The sequence below is a fragment of the Mustela erminea genome, chromosome 11, assembly GCF_009829155.1.
Source record: "Mustela erminea isolate mMusErm1 chromosome 11, mMusErm1.Pri, whole genome shotgun sequence".
Taxonomy (NCBI): domain Eukaryota; kingdom Metazoa; phylum Chordata; class Mammalia; order Carnivora; family Mustelidae; genus Mustela; species Mustela erminea.
This window is the reverse complement of record NC_045624.1, coordinates 47,833,879-47,847,306: the sequence shown is the minus strand read 5'-3', so window position 1 is coordinate 47,847,306 and position 13,428 is coordinate 47,833,879. Positions and strand designations below refer to the sequence as shown.

The 13,428-nt window shown below is 44.5% G+C and overlaps 1 protein-coding gene and 1 long non-coding RNA gene across 2 annotated transcripts in view; one reads left to right on the top strand and one right to left on the bottom strand.

Moving 5' to 3' along the window:
• The window catches only part of JAZF1 (JAZF zinc finger 1), a 320,889-nt gene that overhangs the window by 82,139 nt on the left and 225,322 nt on the right, over nucleotides 1-13,428 (bottom strand). The window lies entirely within an intron of this gene.
• On the top strand, nucleotides 8,046-8,826 carry LOC116569124. Its single transcript, XR_004276857.1, has 2 exons — nucleotides 8,046-8,490; nucleotides 8,732-8,826. It is a non-coding gene; the product is annotated as an uncharacterized LOC116569124 (long non-coding RNA).

Here is a 13,428-nt window from a genome sequence, read left to right as displayed (position 1 = left end):
AAAAGGCTCCCTGCTAAGCAGGGAACCAGGTGCGGGGCTTGATCCCAGAACCCCAGGATCACACCTGAGCTGAAGGCAGATGCTTAACTGACTGAGCCACCCAGGTGCCCCTTATTTCCATTTTCTAATAAAGGAAAGTGGGCTCAGGGATGTCAAGATGTCCATGGTGACCCAAGCCCTAGATGAAGTGATCTGAGGCTCACAGTGGAGCCTGACTCCAAAATCCATTAAGTCTTACTTCCGCCTATGACAAATGTGAAACATTCTCAAGTGAGTATACCAACCAAAGAAAAGGATAGGCCATAAACATCCAATCTTCTAGCAGAACTTTTTTTTTTTTTTAACTCCTAATACCATGCTCTTCACACACAGAAATCTTCAAAAGCTCCTATGCCTATTCTTGTGTAAGAATAAATGAACATTGTGGAGGCCTCTGAAATCTTAGGAAGAAATGCCTTTATTCACTCAAAGTCAGGGGAGGATTCAAAAGCTTTCCTGTAAAGTCTCTTATTCTTTACAGGTCAGATAACTTCTCTGGGGAGAAACTTTTAACTGTTTAGGTTTTTTACTTTGTACATCTTTCCTCTTTTCCCCTCCTTCTTCCTAGGTTGGATTATTCAGAATTGCTCTCCATTTTCCTTTCCTTAATACTCCTGGAATGTAAGGACTACTTCCACCTACTTCCCTCTCTAATTAAAATGTTCTTAGACTATAATATTCAATACAAACAATCACTTCCTTCTATTCAGTTAATTGCCATTGTGGGGTTTTTTTTTTCCCCTATTTGTTATCACGCATGTACAAAATTCCAGCTACATTATGTCTGGATGAGCTTTTGTAGGCTAACCCGTGACCCTGGTCACTGCATATAATACTGTTTCTAGGGGAAGGGTCTTTTTATTTTTTTGTGGTTGATTTATAAATGGACGTTTGCAATCCAACCCATCGGTAAGTTCAGGCTGCCTATAAACCAGACACGCATGAAGTAGAAGGCGGCATTTTTGACCGGCTTAGCAATCTGAGGTTACGCTCCCCAACTGCTTCCCATACAGTCACTCAAAGGTCAGTGCCAGTATTGTTCCCATGTGCTCCTACAGAGCTCCTCCCAGTCCCGTGGGTGACAGCGCCAGTAAGTGGATTCCCAGGCACAGAAACAAGGCCAGGGCATGGTACGGGCCAAGAGTAACCCACACCTCCAGTTTAACTTGGTAAAAAGCAGGAATACAGGAGTGGAACAGAGGCCAGATTATCACCTTTCACAAAATACCATCTCCATCCCTCCAAACTCCACCTTCTTTCTTCACATCACACCTGAATTTTGACAAGGTGGTGGCAGCTGTCTAAAAAAGCTTCTGCCAACATTCCAAAGACCACCCTTAGTTTGGAGAAGAAATACAGTGGAAAACTTCATCAAATAAACTCCTAAGCAATATGCCCGAGGAAAAGTCATCACAGTCTTTTCTGGTCTTGTTCTTGGCTATAGCTTCCACGCCAGGAGCTAGGAATACAATTCCAGGCCACAAACGCTGAAGGAGTACCCACTTGGGGCTGGCTCTGGGGTAGTCACAGCTTAGATATTAGGACAAATCGGAGTCTGTCACTTCCAGAGGTCTGCAGTGCAACCAGGGCAATGCATACAAAACTCTACAGAACTCTAGGTGCACATAAACACAGCAAGGCTGTTCAGTGCTCCCTTCCAACACCTCCACTTTGGAAATGTCACTGTTTGTTTTTAGTAAACACACTCAAATTCTCACCCTTATAATTTATCTTTACATGTGGTCCAAAATGTTCCTGGTAAAAACAGACCAAAGAGGACCAAATACCTTTTATAATGCGCTAAGAATCAGTGGTTGAAGGTTTCATAAAGATTGCATTCACTCTACAGGCAAACAGACATGCAGTTGGCTTCAGACAAAGAAGGCACCAATAGCAATCATCAGCTGACTGGTAACTCCTGAGCAGGTATTTTTCCAAAATAATTCTTCAAGCCCTGAGACGGTCAGAAGCAATGGAAATGAATGCCCCAGAAAACCAGAGGAACTGCTCTACGGTAGGAAACAGTTGACAGGAAAATCTCTTCCGGACCCTCCTCGGGGACTCTCCGAATCGAATATTACGAGGTTTTGTGTTAGGGAAACACCCAAAGAAAAACGGGTAGTCAGGCCATTGACTTCTCGCCCCTAGATTTAGAAGTTCTGATTTCTGAATCACATTTACAACAATGGAGTTGTTCTAGCGAGCTATATTTGACTAAACATTCTTAACGGCCTCGGTGCTTGCGGATATACTGTATTTTTGCACACTTGTGGACAAGATGTTGGCTTCACTTTACAACCAACATCTTGTCCACATCAGGGGAGCTTTCTCACACAGACACGCATACCATGTGGGCTACCTGCTGAGTTCTGGCAAGCTTGGCAGACTGCAAAACATAATGGGAAGGCAGTTGGAGTGGAAAAAAACCTTCCTGGGAATTTTTTAAGTGGTTAGAAAAAAAAAAAAAAGGCATACCGTGTCCTAATGTCCCACATTGTGAGTTGGCACAGGGAAGATAATCCAGGAAACGGGATGTAAAAACTGTACACAGGTTCCCTAACAGAAGATGCATTTTGCAAACCTCTTTAGGAAGTCAACCACTTGAAAGTTTTACTTTTTAATTAGCCACATGGAAGTTGAAAGAGCTGGAAATCATCATTACTGCCACATGGAGGTCTTAACTAGTTGCACGGCCACTTCTCAGAAGCCTGCAGGCTCGCTTGCTGGTTAAGGCGCACATGTGAAGTCACCAAGGTGGAGAACAGTCTTCACCGGGGAACGTCTCTAAGGATTTCGGCTGGATAAGGACCACCAGGTAAATGTCAGCTAAATGCGGTATTTCAGATTTCTACTTTGGTGTAATGTTTTCCTCCAGCAAATTATAAGGCATACCAAAGCAGAACACACACCCTTTCCTTGTCAAAGCCAAGGAGAAAGGAAAAAAAAAAAAACAAAACCCGAGGAAATGCAATAGCGCCACCTAAAGGGCATTTAAAGGCATTAAAAACTAAACAAAGGTTAAAAAGCGTAAGGACTATCCATGTTGCCCTGAGGAACTGTGTGCAAGATTGCTATGATAGAGATGGAGTTTGACAGATGGTACGTTGTGGGGTAGTCTCTGGAGCGGTTATATTATGCCCTACATCCCGTCTGAAAAATTAGACAAAATCAATCCAATCCACAGATCATTTTGTGGAAGTTTAAACTCAGCTGAACGAACTTAAACGGCTCATAGACCTCAATGTGGGAGCTAAAACTATAAAACCCCTAGAAGAAAACACAAGAGTAAATCCTCCTAACTTTGGGTTAGGCACAGTTCCTAAGATAGGATGCCAAAAGCACAAGCAACAAAAGGAAGAACAGATCATCGACTTCAATAAAACTAAAAACTTTGGGCTGCAAACAACGCCATCAAGAAAGTAAAAAGACTACCCCACAGAATGGGGGGACATACTTGCAACTCATATATCTGATAAGGGACTTGTATCCAAAATATATAAAGAACTCATAGCTCAATGATAAGAAGATAAAAAACCCAATTTTCCACATGAGCTAGGATGTGAATAGACATTTCTCCAAAGATGATATACAAATAGCCAATAAGCCTATGAAAAAAATGTTCATCATTAGTCATTAGGGAAATGAACACCTAAACCCACCTAAACCACAATGAGATTCCATTTCACACCCACAAAGATGGTTATAATCAGGCAGACAATACTAAGTGTCCGTGAGGATATAGAGAAATTGGCTTCTTCATACATGGCTGGTGGGGGTGGAATGCAAAAACGGTGGAGTTGCTTTGGAAATTAGTTTGGGAGATCCTCAAAATGGAACTTTACCTCAACCAATTAACAGATAAAGTAGGGTATATCCACATACTGAAACATTATTTGGCAAAAGAAACAAAGTACTGATACGTGCTGTAACGTGAGTAAATCCTGAAAACACTGTGCTAAGTGAAAGCAGCTGAGACACTAAAGGTCACATATTGTATTACTTCATTTATATATAATACCCAGAATAGGCAAATCTAGAAGTAGATTAGAAGTAGCCTTGGGCTGGGAAAGGCTGTGTGGGGGGGCTGCAGGGCGGGGAATGAGGGGAAACTAATGTACGTGTGGTTCCTTTTAAGAGAGATAAAACTATCATACAATTAGATTGTGGCAATGATCACATAACTGAATACACTAAAACTGTGTAAATGTGTATTTTAAATACATGAAATGGATGGCATGGGAGTTCTATCTCAATAGAGCTGTTAAAGATTCAGGTGAAGAATTTTCAACTGCTCAACGGAAGATCTTTTTTTCCACAAAAGAAAAAAAATAACAGCAAAATGGAAGATATTATTTATACAAAGGGAAAAATAAAATAAAATCTTCATGGCCATTGTGAAGTGGCCCTTTCCAAGACCCTACCACTACATGACAGAGGAGGAAGCAGTTACAGCTTCGGGAGGTCCCACAGCTACAGGAGGCAGAAGTGGGATCTGAAGCAGGGCTGCCCCCGCTCCATGCGGGTTGGGGGACTAGGGTGAGGCAAGAGCTTCTGGGGCAGCACTGAACCACATGCCACTCTCAGTCCCTGCTTGCCTGGGCCGGCCGTGGTTTCGCGTGGCCTCCTTGCGAGGCTCAGAACGAGACCATCTGTAAACAGGAACACTACTGTTAAAGCCTCCACCGTCACTCCTCATTTGTTTTTCCTACAAATACCCGTAAAGAAAAATAAAAGGTTTTTCTTTCCTTTTACTTGAGGGAAAACAGAGATGACCCCAAGAATGAGAGGTTAGGCAGAGTTTGGGAGGAAAACCAAGTGAGAAAAAGTACATGCTTGCCAAGAGGACATGTTTTCTCTGGTGACCAGAAGGAACAACATTGCTTATTTTAACTGTTTCATTTAGCACAGTCTTCCTTTGCAACGTGCCTACTACAGTTGCCAGGTCAACCAATAACTGGCCAACCCTCTCACTCATCTGTGTCTATACCAACATGCTACTCGTCATCGGTTGAGCTTTGTCTGGAGCACAATGAGTAAAGGTTTCCATTATGGAAAATATAGCTTATCGGTGGCCAGTGTGTTGCAGTAGAAATGTTGAATTATTGCTGCTCGACAATCCTTTCTTTTTTATTTGCACATTTGCGCATTCTCTCTAAAGTGAGCTCAGCACACATCCTTCGCATGTTGCTTGGTTTATCTCCAGTGCACAAAGTCAGGTACGAAGTATTCCTGAAAGAGGAGGTAGGTAGGCTTTCAGCTTTATTTCGTCCCCTTGTTTACTTCTCTCATGACTGATAACAGATGATGGTAGTAAAGATTAAAACGCTCTCCCATGTCTATCTTGATTACCTATCTTGCCTGCAATGGCATAAAATGGCTCATAAGGCCAGCCTTTCTATTTACATGTTCTGATTTATTTGCTGTTGTCAAAGATTCCCTATTTATTATCCCCTCTAGAGTGAACTGGATGCTTTAAACATTTTCATACCATTTCCTGCTTTAATCATAGCCAAATATTTGACATCACGGACATGCTCGGTGACTCCAAGTTTTAGGATCCCATTATGCTGCAAGTTAAATAAATGCCTGGGTGTTAACATTCTAACGTTTGGTTTTGCTCTATTTGTCTCCCCAGACAAGCAGTTTACTCATTCCTAAATCCTCCTGTGACACTTTGCCGACCATATTCGGTTGTCTTCATGTACTTAAGAGTACCTGGTGTCAACCAGAGTTGAAGTCTTGCCAACCACTTTCTGGACATAGCCCTTAGAGACGGAGGAGACGTGGCCATTACAAAGAAAGCTTTGGTTCTCAGGCCATTTACTCCAGGGGGAAGCAGTTAAGCTTAATGGTTAACAGGAACTCCTGAAGAGGAACTCCGAGAAGGTCTGAGGCCCACACTACGACTTATCACCCTAGCTTTGCCTTGCTTTTCCTTCCCGGAGAAACAGGGACCAACAAAACGCTCCAGGGGGCCTTGTGAGGAGCAAATGCGGGGCAGAGCAGTTACTCAATAAAGGCAGTGCCTATTTTTATTGTTGTTGAACTTTGCCTTTTGGATGCTTCTATGATGTGCTCTTAATTCTGATTGGCTCCTGGATACCCAAAATATGATCTCTCTCTTCCCGGAGCACAACTACTGAGTGGAAAATAAACTGTTGACTCAAAAACATTCAAAATTATCAGAATGGATTTATTGCTTACAAATAAGAAAAAAGATTAAGCAATCCGTGTTCTCTCTTGTTTTTATGGATGTGTAACAGTAGAATCAATATGCTATGAAAAAGCTTTATATCCCATTAGGAAATCTCATTTACCTGACTGAAGAGGACTGTCCATTAAAACTTAGTTTTATCTCTTTGTTTCTTTGGAATTCAAAAGCAACATATCTCACCATCAACATCCAAATGTTACAGAATTATTTATAATGTAAAAAGGGAAAGTTTGTACAGTCCCATCTCAACCACTGTCAGTTGCTGGAGATGACTCCAAATTGTATTTTTCAGTGTACTCTCCTTACCAATATTAAATATATACGTACATGAAAGACTGTAGCACTTTGCATGTTTTTTTTTTTTTTCCTTTTAAACTTCTTAGCAATATACCATGGACATATTTTTGGGTCACCACCTCACGGTTTTAAATAGGATGAATACACTGAATTTATTGACTCAATCTCCAACTAAAATAAAAGCATTTTGGTTATTTTTATTTTTTTTTCTATCACAAACACTTTCACAGCCAAATTCTGAAGAGATCCATGGCTTGACCCAGGCTCTAGCCAATTTAACAAAGGTTCTTCGAAGTTTCATCATTATCTGTTGGCATGAATGGCCAGATGGAATCCTGAAGGGAACCCTGCCATTTTAGGTCTTTTTTGCAGGATGGAATTTAGGTTCTATTGTCTGTAGGCACATGGCCTGCTTTGTTTTTTAACATTAACTTTACCTTGAAGTACCAACAAACAAAAACCCCCAAATCCTCTGTGTTTGTGCTCAGATCCTCTGGGAGCCTGTTTCTCTGCCCGGGGTCTGGTATCCATTCAGCAGCCCTTCGCCCTGTGGCAATTTCCACAGTGTTCCAGAGCAGGTTAATCTTGGCTTCCCACCTCAGCGGTGCTACAGCCTTGGATGAGTTAGTTACTTCTTATCTCTGTGCCTCAAGCACCTCATCTGTGAAATGGGGATCATTCGGATATGGGGACTGAAAGAATGAACACAATGCAAAGTGCTTGGATCAGGTGTAGCAGTAAGTGGTAGCCATGAGGGTTAACAGTTACATGGTTGCTTTTAAAGGATTCTTTGTTAAGACCTGAAAATTGTGAGTTCTGTACCCTGTGTGGGGAGTGCTTCTCACTCTAGTTTCCCTAAGGGCCTTCAGCCTCCTTCACCTCCAGTGCTGTTTGGCTAGAAACCAGACACTGGGGCCACGTCTCTGAAATACTCCCAGTGTGGCAGAGCCAAAGCGAGGCTGGCCACGCAGTGTGGTTTGAGGAGCACGGAGCAGACCTCTCCACTCCAAAACACACTAACAAAACGCTACAGTTAGAGATCCATTACTCGGGACCTTGGGAGCGGTTTGGTTATCAGGAATTCACTGCTTAAAATATCAAGATTCAGGAAGAAAACCCTTTAGTTATCAGCTCACAGCTTAGCAAAGATGGACTGAGAGGGAGCTAAGCCAAGATAGGTAGAAATAATGGCTTGGGGTGGGGAAGGACTGAGAACCGGGGTGAGGAGTAGCCTAGAAGGAGCAGTGGGTTGGGAAGGAAAGCCTCAGCATCCATGGTGCAGTCACAGGCCCTCTCTGTCCCTAGCACTCAGAGAGCAGCAGGCCCGGTGGAAGGGACTCAGGATCTGTAGAGAAGGGGATGAGCTGTGCAACTCTGGCCTAGGCAGTCCTGTTACTTCCCGCTGAAGTTACTTCCGGCCTTTAGGAAGTACGATGATCCTGTGTGTTGCCGTTTTTCTTACATTTGGCACTCACCATAGGAGCCTGGTTTTACGGTTACTTACTGGTGTGTCTCCCAAGTTCATGAGAAGCTCTGAGGATTCAGACCTGCTTTTGTCCCTGACTTCCCATCACAAGGTTAACACACTGTTGACGGAGATGAGTAAACTGGGGTCAGGGGCTCTGCTTTCCTATTTGTCTGTAATTAACCCTGTCTCTTTCCAGCTCAGGTGGAAAGCCTATTTATTCTGTGGCTGCCATGGCCAATGAGAAGGGTGTTAAGGGCTGAGGCAGTCAGGGTGGCTCAGACCTCGGCTGTGGATCATGACCCCCAGGTGACAGCAGGGAGCAGCACCCAGTCTCCTGGGAAGAAAGCCAACTCCTGCCACCTGTCCTCTGTCCCACTCTTAACCTGCTTGCCACCTAACACTCCACCCATCCTGAGCGCGCCACCACTGGAAATAAACCCCGGAACAACAAGACCTCTTCAGTTTATTTCTGGTAAGTTCCCTGGAAGGGCTGGTGAAAAAGGCAACACCTTTCTGCTGTGGCCACCAAACAACCCATCTCTCACCCTGCTCTCTCCTTTTTCTCCCCTCTGGGATCAATCTCCTCCTGGAAGCTCCTGACCTCAGGACATCCAAATCCCCTCAGCCTGGTCCCCTCATGCCATCAAGTGCCTTTTCTGTGTCCTAAACCCACCTCAGAGTCCCTGCCTCAGTCTAATCCACTGTCTTTCTAGGCTCTGCATCTCTGGTATACAGATGCCCTGTCTGTCTCATGAGTTCACCTGCCATCTTTCTACGGAGAAAAGACTGCAAGCAGAACTAGGCTTTTTTTTTTTTTTTTTTTAAAGATTTTATTTATTTATTTGACAGAGAGAAATCCCAAGTAGATGGAGAGGCAGGCAGAGAGAGAGAGAGGGAAGCAGGCTCTCCGCTGAGCAGAGAGCCCGATGCGGGCCTCGATCCCAGGACCCTGAGATCATGACCTGAGCCGAAGGCAGCGGCTTAACCCACTGAGCCACCCAGGCGCCCCAGAACTAGGCTTTTAACAAAAGCTCTCTGATGATGACAGCGATCTGGCTGAAATCTCCTAAGTCTGATAACAGCACTAAGATGCTAACATGGTCCATGCCGGCCAATGACCATCGGTCCCTGGGTTGGGGGTAGGCTCCGCTAGAGGTTGCTGTGGGTCTTGGGTCTTCAGTGGGGTTTTACAGCCATGTTGCGGCCCTTGAAATTAATTTTCTATTAAAATCTAAGCCTCTCGGTCTGATAAACAAACTGCACATTTGCTGTGGATTCTGTATCTGACCTTTTACACTGGTTTTGTCAACAAAATTTACTGTATTCATAAATACTAATGTTCTCATTTGGTTCCCTATCTTTAGTATACTGTAAATTATCAGCAAGTACATAAATGTCTTGGCCTGGTAATATAGTGGCCTGAAATGACTTCCTTTTTCCTTTAAAGATGTTGCATGTTTTAATGGTAGGTGTTTCTAATTAACTTGAAGTGCCATAAACTGCCCATGTATGAACCAAAGACAAGTGAGTTGCATTAAATTAAAAGTGCAGGATCTGACTAATGTTAACAAATTAGGCATGCCTTCAAGATGCACAATTTCTCTGTTTGGAGTTGTCATCTTATTAATGCAGAGATATCAAGGCTCCCAGAACAGCCGCGCCAAATGAACCTTTCAAAATTAATACTTCTGGCCATCAGTTAGGAATAAGACTTCAAGCTTTAAAAAGATTCCCACTCAGGCATCTCAACATCTCTTCCTCCTTCATAAATGAGCTCAATTTGGGGATCTGATCTTTTTGCCAATACCAGTCCAAATTAGCACTGTAAATATTGAAATCAAATGTTACTAGTTGGCCTAATTTTCTTTCAGCCTGCAGTTAATCTTTATTCAGCCTTAATGAGTATTTATTGTGTGACCCTGACAGCTTGCTACTGCTGTGATAAATTATCTGACTCAAGTCCGATTAAAAATGCAACCCTGAGTGCTAATTATCTCAACAGACCTGCTTAATAATAGCATTTCTTGTCAATTATGGAATCTCAGCATGGGTGTCAATAGCAACAAATGCACGGGCCTACCTTAGATGCTGACTTCCCATAATGCCCTTTTACTTGCCATATGTAAATCAGAGCACTTATGTACTTGTGGTGACCTTTTATTAGCAAACTGTCAGAATGATAAAACTAGCCATAGCAAAACCCCCACCACCAGACAATTAGGGGCTACAGCTTAGGACAACAGGAGGTCAATCAGACATAGCTAATTATGATGCATCTTACTTATGGCCTGTCCAGCAGGAAGAATTAGCTGTTTTTGAAATTTATGCCAGCTTCAGCATGGCCCACAGGAGGGCAGCTACTGCAACATGGAGGCTAAGAGAGATGGAGGTATACAATGGCACAATTCTAGGACTCCTCAGGGCATCTGCAGTCAGGATCTGGGTTCGGTTTCAGCTCTGTCCCTGACTTGCTGTGACTTGGATTGAATCACTTCCACGAAGAATGGGGCCGACACCATCCCCTCGCGGACTAGGGTCTGGGGTGAGGAGTAAGAGGTCACAAGTGCCACAACACTTTGCATAGTGCCATCACACAGTGGGGGATGAATACCCGATTACATTCTCCCCGTTTCCGTTCCCAGAATCAAGACAGGATCAGTCACAGTGACATTTATGAACTGCTCACTCTGTGCTCAGCACAATGTCCTACCTGGGTCCTGTCACTCAGTCTCTCCCTCCCTTACCCTAGTCGGAATTTAAGAGAATAGCTGAGCTGACCGTTACTCCCCCAGATTGTTTACTACAGCTTCCTACAGATAGCTACAAATGCCCTCGACTATTCAACACCAAAGATGAGACTCTTCTGAACGATCATTGGAGGCAAGCCTGCCTTGGCCAGAGGGAACGGGGCAGCATCTACTGAAATGAGCATTTATTCCAGGCCAGTCCCTGGTGGGGAGAGCTTTCCTTTGTTGATGCCACACGATATCCCTCTGATCATTTTCCCTTTGGAGACCAGGAAATAGGTTAAGAGATGTGAAAGGGCTTGCCGAACATCCCACAACTGGTATGATGGTCCAGAGCCAGGGTGGGGTGAGCCAAAGCCAAGACTCCCTAAACAGGAGGGGGCCCCTGGATTTTATTTACTCTGACAAATGCTTTTAGTGGAAAGGATGGGAGAGGTTGACACTGGCCTGAGAGTATTACCCTACACTGTTATGTGGCATTTTAATTACATGGCACAGTAAATAATACGTGCCTTTCTGGCTCTTGGCTGTGACCAAGCACAAAGCAGCAGGGCAGGACCAAGCCCAAGACATAACCCTCTATATTTTCATGGGCGCAGGGGGTTCTGGGAGTAAGGGTAGGGGTGGGGGATGACTTCATCACATGACCTCAGGCCTTTTCAGCCACAGATGGTAATTCTGGGGCACAGACCTCCTCTCCCCTGGCTTTTGCAACTCCTGGGAGCCTTGCTTTTTCAAGTGGAAATACCACCACTATTCAATTCTGCCACAGGGCCCCTTGCCTTGCCTCACCCACCTGCCTTTCCCAAGCTAGCCTGCTAGGAACCCAGAGCAGCACAGAGGTTCTGAGCATAATTGAAGCAACTTCCGCAAAGCTGGCTCTGAATTTTACCAGATTAGACGGGGCCCCTCTCAAATGGACCCCTGTGAAAACACAGATGTTCACATGCTTCCTTCTGGGTCGTGAGGCCGATATGGTAAGGACAGAGAATGCACCCCGTCCAGGGAGGGGTCACACCCAAGATGGCTTGGGAGAAGGTTCCAAGGCAAGGCTGTGGGAAACACAGAGGAGGGGAGAGCAGGGTAGACGCTTCCACTGCCAGCAGGAGACTGCGCGCGGCTGGATGACTAATGAGACCCAGATGAGGGTCTCCTGCGACAGATCCGGGGAGATGCAAGAAAGGAATGCAGTCATTTCCTTCTGAAATAATGTGTTCCCTCTTATCCGACACCTCGGGCCTACTCCATTACTTCCCTCATGTACAATCTCAAATTAGGGAGCCAATCTTTCCCCTCCATAGGATGCCAAATTACTGCCACGAGGGTGTAACATCACCACTGTGTGGGCTAATTTTCATTCCGCTGGCGCTTCGGTCCTCCCCGCCGCGTGAGCATACTCCCTGCTGCCCCCACAAGTAACACGCCCGCACTCGCTTGGACGAGGGCTGCTGTTATCTGGGGTAAGATCCACAGCTCCTTCCCCAGGGACGCTCCACACAGGGCCACGGAGGCACCTGGTGGGCCAGCTTTCCACATCCGGAAGCTTCTCCTCACCTTGCTCTGCGTCCAGGCAAACTCCGATCTGGGATGGGCAGGAAACCTCACAGGTTTAACTGTGTCTCCTGATTTTCACATTTCCTTGGATTCCCAGGACACGATGCAATGTTCATGTGGAAATGGCTTTGTACCACATCCCTCCCTGGCATGTTCTTAGACATACGTTCAAATTCCACATAAGGTTTCGCAAAAACTATGGAAACACATCCTCTGCACACAAGTTCAGCGTACGAGTTATTGCCCCGCTGGGCAGAGCGCAATGGTCTGATACCATTTAACTCTCTCAGAACACTACAAAGAGAGCTGAATCTTTCCAAACACTCTAGTAGTGAGGAATGTGATACGTGTACGTGCTGTGATCTCAGAGCTGTACTTGCGGCCTCCATATTCCAAGCTGTTCGACCCGGGAATCTAGTCCAACTGAATGCGTAGCTCAAAGGCAGAGTCAACAGTTCACTAGGTTTTCACAGGCCTTTGCTCGCCTGCATACCGATCCCTAACTTTCCGAGGATCCTACCATTTGCCATTTGGCTTCCTATTTTGAAAAATAGGCCTGTCGACACATTTCTACTGAAAAAAAATTAAGTAATCTGAAATATAAACTGTGACTTAAGTGGTAGACTATAATTTGTTTTGTATGTGGATGCCAGATTTAAGCAGCTATTATCAGATTTTTCATTTTATAATGGTGACCACATCTTAAAAATTAATTATGCCTGCTATTTATTTCACAGTCCTGGTCTCGGGCCAACAAAATCGTTTCTTGAACTTGCCTGAAACATATGGACGCGGGATTTCATTTATTGTTTTTGGTAAAGTCACGTTTTTCCAAAAATCACGCAGGGGTCACATGAGAATCTTGGGTGCTGTCATTTGCCCAAAGCTGTTTCCATTAGCAACAATATTCATAAAAACACATGTCAGCAGTTAGCACTCCAGCAGTCTGAGTAAAGCCAGCCCTAGGGAGCTTCACTTCTATTTTGGGGCCTCACTGTCCTTCCAAGGGGCAGAAAAAGAGTTTGGATCATTTAGCTCTGCAGGAAACCCCTTGCTTAGCTTCCATTTCTCAAAACCACACCCTATTTGGAATCCTCTCCTCAGCTATG